This window comes from Staurois parvus, unplaced genomic scaffold (genome assembly GCF_062004578.1).
Source record: "Staurois parvus isolate SC_StPar_1 unplaced genomic scaffold, SC_StPar_1.0 ptg002120l, whole genome shotgun sequence".
Taxonomy (NCBI): Eukaryota; Metazoa; Chordata; class Amphibia; order Anura; family Ranidae; genus Staurois; species Staurois parvus.
In genome coordinates, this window is record NW_028319916.1 from 23,430 (window position 1) to 30,000 (window position 6,571).

At 49.4% G+C, this 6,571-nt stretch overlaps 1 pseudogene; it reads right to left on the bottom strand.

Annotated features, from left to right (window-relative positions):
• Nucleotides 1-217: 217 nt before the first annotated feature.
• On the bottom strand, nucleotides 218-2,602 carry LOC149432655 (uncharacterized; annotated as a pseudogene).
• Between the last annotated feature and the right edge of the window lie 3,969 nt (nucleotides 2,603-6,571).

Sequence of the window (6,571 nt, forward strand, 5' to 3'; positions counted from 1 at the left end):
CCCATTATCACCATCATACATTGTATTGTCAGCACTGACAGACTCCGTTCACCCATTATCACCATCATACATTGTATTGTCAGCACTGACAGACTCCGTTCACCCATTATCACCATCATACATTGTATTGTCAGCACTGACAGACTCCGTTCACCCATTATCACCATCATACATTGTATTGTCAGCACTGACAGACTCCGTTCACCCATTATCACCATCATACATTGTATTGTCAGCACTGACAGACTCCGTTCACCCATTATCACCATCATACATTGTATGGTCAGCACTGACAGACTCCGTTCACCCATTATCACCATCATACATTGTATTGTCAGCACTGACAGACTCCGTTCACCCATTATCACCATCATACATTGTATTGTCAGCACTGACAGACTCCGTTCACCCATTATCCCCATCATACATTGTATTGTCAGCACTGACAGACTCCGTTCACCCATTATCACCATCATACATTGTATTGCCAGCACTGACAGACTCCGTTCACCCATTATCACCATCATACATTGTATTGCCAGCACTGACAGACTCCGTTCACCCATTATCACCATCATACATTGTATTGTCAGTACTGACAGACTCCGTTCACCCATTATCACCATCATACATTGTATTGTCAGCACTGACAGACTCCGTTCACCCATTATCACCATCATACATTGTATTGTCAGCACTGACAGACTCCGTTCACCCATTATCATCAGGAGTATTTAACTTTTCACTAGATTCAAGTACTCTCTTGTCCAGAGCAGCACCATAGTTGTCCCAGGCAACCTCTGGCTCCAACACACAGAGCTCCCAGGAAGTTTCCATGGACACCTTTGCAGCCCTGGATACTGTTGCCAAGGGCAACAACATATCTTCAATCATTTTCACATGAACACTGTTCTCCTTAGTGAGCTGTGCTAGCCCATCACCAACCATCACATTACATTTACCAACAGTAACACTTTTGTCGGCCTGACCACCAGCCTTCTCATTGCATATAGACATGACTGTGGTTTTTGCAGGTAGTCCCTGGCTATGACCCAGCTGAGCAGCCTGTGAGCCATGCTTCACAGCACTCTCTCTCTTTAAAGGGGCACTATATTCAGCAGCTCCATAGCTGACCTGGGAAATCCTCTGCTCCGTCACTGCGGGCTCCTGGGAGGTTTCCCGGGGCATCTCTGCAGCACCTGTCACTAGGGAACACGGTGCCATGGCAGGTTTGGTCACCCCTAGGTTACCTTCCCCAGCCTTCTGCTGGATTATAGCCGGCCCCTGCAGAGTCCCCATGTCCTTTTCCATATTTAGTCCTGCTAATCGTTGGGCTGTTCCCTGGGCCTCCCCACTACTCAGGGTAGCACACAGCAGCCAGTCCATGTCCCTCTGTATTGTGGAACTCCCTGAAGGACACTCTCACTTCCTTGGACTCAGTCCCACAAACAGTCTTACCCTTTCCTGAAGCAGGTGTCACAGCCTTCACTTGAGTGCGTTGTCTCTCCTCTGTGGTGTCTCCACAGGCTGACTTCCCCATGTGGTCACGGGGCAACACTGCAGCCATTCCGGACCAACTTACACCCCCTGCAGGTAACACAAGATCCCTGTTGCTAGGGGTAACAGACTCGCTCTCAAAAGGCAGTTGGCTATACCTCATGTTGGACGCAGACTGTTGTGCCCTCTGTTCAGGGCTGACCACTTCACCTAAGCGGCCGCAACACAACACCTTGTATTTCTCTGGCTTTCTGATCTCTTGGCCTTCCAGTGACACCTCTCCCATCCTGGAGCATTGCTGGCCAGCCATGACACGCCAAACTTCCCCTTGAAGAAGGATTTCCTCTTTAAAGGTGCAGTAGTCATCCTGGTCCCAATCCATCAAATGGTAAATCGACTGGAACTCCCTCGGTAATAAGGTTTGCAGCAACTTTGGCCACCGGTCCCTAGGCCATTTTCTCTGTGTAGCACCTTTTTCAAATCTTTCAAGGAAGTCCCCAACCTCCTCTGTAGGTAGCATGGGTTGCATGTAATCAGAGGCCCAGAACTCAGCACCTCTCACCGTAGACTTTACATTGCAGCTATTGCTATGAGCAACCGCACTCCTCTCAAACGTGTGGTCAGCCTGTCGCTCCTTCCTTGTACTCAGAGCCGGCTTGCCAAACACAGACGCAGTCCTTTGCTTTGCTATGCAATTTTGCAATGGAGGCTGAGACAAAGGGCATTTGGAGACAGTGTGCCCCCACTCCCTGCACCGCAAACATCGCTCTTGCCAGCGTGTCTTGTCCAGGCTCCCCACATTGCAGTCTTTTTCCAGCTTAGAACTCTGCACAATAGCTGGTCTCCTTTCACCAGCGTTGCTAGAGGCAACAGCATGCACTTCCCACTGTGGCAAACTCTGTGCAGACATGTATGGGGCTTGTTCTGGTGATAACAACCCCTCCAGCCACAGGGCTCTGTCTCTCATTTCAGAAAATCTTGCTTCTTTTTTGAGTTTTGACCGCCCCATCTTTGCAATCACTCCACAACACTTTTGCACAGTCCAGCAACACAATGGAGCACTGTCTCTTTAAGGCAAGTTCCTTTTCTCTTGCAGGATCTCCTCACCTGCACACACCAATAGTGCAGAGTCATGCACCACACACAGTTCAACACATGAACTTACTTCATTGCTGGGATCTCTAGTTCTGCCCGCATCCTCCACCATATGTGGGAACTCGCTTCAAGTGGTAGAGCTCTTCTCGTTAAAGCACACGGCAACTCGCTTATTTTTTAAGGGCCTGTTTGCCCACTTTTATTTAAATGTCAGTTCAATAACATAAAGGTTTCCCACGCGGGGGTATCCACCATCACATGAATTCAAATGAACAGTATTCAGCCTCCTGGCTTGTACGCAGTTTTAAGTCTGCCTCCTGCAGACTCTTCCCAAAGTATGGCACCAGCACACAGCTAGTCTGGCTTCCACCTCTCCTAGGTGTAGCCCACCTGACTCCACGACAGAGACCTCCTGCCTGCCGGGGTGGAATCCTCCTGACTCCTATCTGCCGGGGTGAAGCCCAGAATCATGGCCTGGCCACCCCTAAAAGGCCTGCACACACCTGTGCAATCAGCACACTGGCTGCTCCCAAAATATGGGCCCAGGATTGGAGATTTCATCCCTCCCAAATCTCTAAGAAATCTCCAGGCTACAGGTCCCAAAATAGGCTTTACCAACCAAAGAGGAAATGGATAAACCAGTTTCCTCTGCATTGTGAGATCTGCCTGGAGCCCCTCAACCTGCATGGTTGAGAATCCTGGGTCTCCATCATGATTTCCACCGTGGCAGGATACCGCACTGCCACAACACACACACACATATATATATATATTGTAACAGGGTTAGCTCGGCAGCGGGTGTGTGTGACCCCCTGGATGGGTGCACAACACAAAAAAAGATAGGCACAGCACAACAATAGTGGAGGTGAAAACAAACAGGTGCAATTTATTTACAATATTTACAGAAAAAATGATAAACAAAAAGAAACATCAAAATAAATCCTGGCCAACTTGGCTACTTACTGCAACAACAGCTTCTCCCTAGCTACCCACTAGGTACAGCCTGCTGCTATACCTAGTTGCTAGTACTTGGAGGTTAGCCACACAGGCTTTGGTCTCTCTGCACACAGATAACAGGTCAGCTCCCCAGACAGTTCAGGCACAGATCTGGTTCCAGGGTGGAGCAACTCCCTAAGCACTCTGGGAGGTTTTATAGAGGTGTTTAATGAGCCCACTACCTTCAGCTGGGCTCATTACCTCAGTGCTGAAGGACTCAGCACTTCCCTCTAGTGGTACAAATCCCCATAAAGCCTGAACCTCGGACAAATATATCGTCCATCCAGGACGCAACCAGGTGATTTCACCTGCCTACTGTCACATACCCCCCCCTCTTGTTTCAACCTTGGGGATGTAACACCAGTAGCCAGGCAGGCATGTACCCGGGATAAAGCATCCACATTCCCCATCTGAACACCGGGGCGATGCTTCACCGTGAAGGTAAATTCCTGTAGGGCCAGAAACCACCTATTTACCCTTCTATTGGTCTCCTTATTTTGAGCCATCCATTTCAAGGGAGCGTGATCTGTGATCAGGTCAAAATGTCTGCCCAGCAGATCGTACCGAAGGGAATCTAGAGCCCACTTTACCGCTAAACACTCCTTCTCAATCGTGGCGTAATTTTCCTCGTGAGACTTTAGCTTTCGGCTGAGATAGATTACCGGGGGCTCCTCCCCCTGCCAAACCTGGGACAGCACTGCTCCTAAGCCAACATTGGATGCATCCGTCTGGACCACAAAGTCTTTTGAGAAGTCTGGGGAGTATAGGACTGGCTGGCTACATAGGGCCCTTTTTAAAGACAGGAAGGCTGCTTCAGCATCAGGGTACCACTTAACCATGACAGGCTCCTTCCCTTTTGTCAGGTTGGTCAGGGGTACTGCCATAGAAGCAAAATGGGGAATGAATCGCCAATAGTAGCCAGCAATTCCTAGAAAAGCCCGTACCTGCTTTTTGTTATTTGGGCGTGGCCAATTCTGTATTGCTTCCACTTTGTTTATCTGAGGTTTTATTACCCCCCTCCCAATAGTGTACCCCAGTACCTGGCCTCCTCCTGTCCAATCGTACACTTCTTTGGGTTGGCCGTAAACCCAGCTTTCCGTATTGAGTCTAGCACAGCCTGAACTTTTGGCAAATGTGAGGCCCAGTCTGCGCTATGGACAATCACATCGTCCAGGTACGCTGCAGCATACTTCTGATGGGGGTGAAGAATCTGATCCATTTTTCGCTGAAAGGTGGCCGGTGCATTCTGTAACCCGAACGGCATTCTTTTATACTGGAATGACCCTTCTGGGGTTACAAATGCAGTCTTCTCCTTTGCTGACTTAGCTAGGGGAATCTGCCAATGACCTTTTGTCAAGTCTAGCGTTGTCATGTACCGGGCTGCTCCCAGTCGGTCGATTAGTTCATCTATCCTTGGCATGGGGTAGGTGTCAAACTTTGTAACTTTATTCAACTGTCGAAAGTCGTTACAAAATCATCAGCTCCCATCTGGTTTGGGCACCAACACTATGGGGCTGGACCAGTCACTTTGGGACTCCTCTATCACCCCCAAATCTAGCATTCTCTGTACTTCCCCACGTATTGCCTCCCGTCGAGCCTCTGGGATTCTATAGGGTTTCAGTTTTACTCTTTCACCCGGTGGGGTGATAATGTCATGCTCCACCCCCGAGGTTTGTCCCGGCAGCTCAGAAAAAACCTCTGTGTTGCGGAGCACAAACTCTTTAGCCTCCTGTTTTTGAGTTGTAGACAGCGTGACTGCTATTCCAACCTCCGGAACCAAGCAGTTAGATGGCGCTGGTGACAAACCCTCAGCAACTAGGGATTCCCTGTCCCTCCAGGTCTTCAACAGATTAATGTGGTAGATCTGCTCCGGTTTCCGCCTTCCTGGTTGTCTGACCCTGTAATTCACTTCACTCACTTTCTCAATCACCTCGTATGGGCCATGCCATTTGGCCAGGAATTTGCTTTCAACCGTAGGGATTAGCACTAGCACTCTATCTCCTTCAGCAAATGACCTGGTCTGGGCCCCCCGATTGTACACCCTCTGCTGCGCTAGCTGTGCTTGGGACAAATGTTCCTTTACGATAGGCATGACCTGGGCAATTCTATCTTGCATTTGGGCGACGTGCTCAATCACACTCCGGTGGGGAGAACTCTCACTTTCCCAAGTTTCCTTGGCGATATCTAACAGCCCCCTTGGGTGTCTCCCATAGAGCAACTCAAATGGTGAAAACCCTGTGGAGGACTGGGGTACCTCCCGGATGGCAAACATCAAATAGGGTACTAAATAATCCCAACCCTTTCCATCCTTATCTACCACCTTCCTTAGCATTTGTTTCAGGGTTTTGTTGAACCTTTCCACCAACCCGTCAGTTTGGGGATGATATACAGAGGTGCGCAACTGTTTTACCTTGAACAGTTTGCACAGCTCTTTCATCACCCGGGACATAAAGGGGGTTCCCTGGTCCGTAAGCAGTTCCTTCGAAATACCCACTCGGGTGAACACGAGGAATAGCTCCTTAGCTATTGTCTTGGCAGAGGTATTTCGGAGTGGAATTGCTTCTGGATAGCGGGTGGCATAGTCGAGTATGACCAACAGGTACTGATGCCCCCTAGCGGATTTCACCAGCGGACCTACCAAATCCATGGCAATCCTTTCAAAGGGGACCTCAATGATGGGAAGAGGTACCAGTGGACTACGGAAATGGGGCATAGGGGCCGACTTCTGACACACAGGGCAAGAGGAACAGTAATTTTCCACCTCCTTAATGACCCCAGGCCAATAGAACCGCTGCAGTACTCTTTCCCGTGTTTTCTCCGCCCCCAAATGACCCCCAAGGATGTGTCCATGGGCCAACTCCAACGCCAACTTCCTGTAAGGTCTGGGCACCACCAGTTGCTCAATGGTTTCTTCTGCCCCCTGAGCAACTCGATAGAGTAGGTCCCTTTTCACAAGGAAGTATGGATAAGCAGCAGTTTTCTC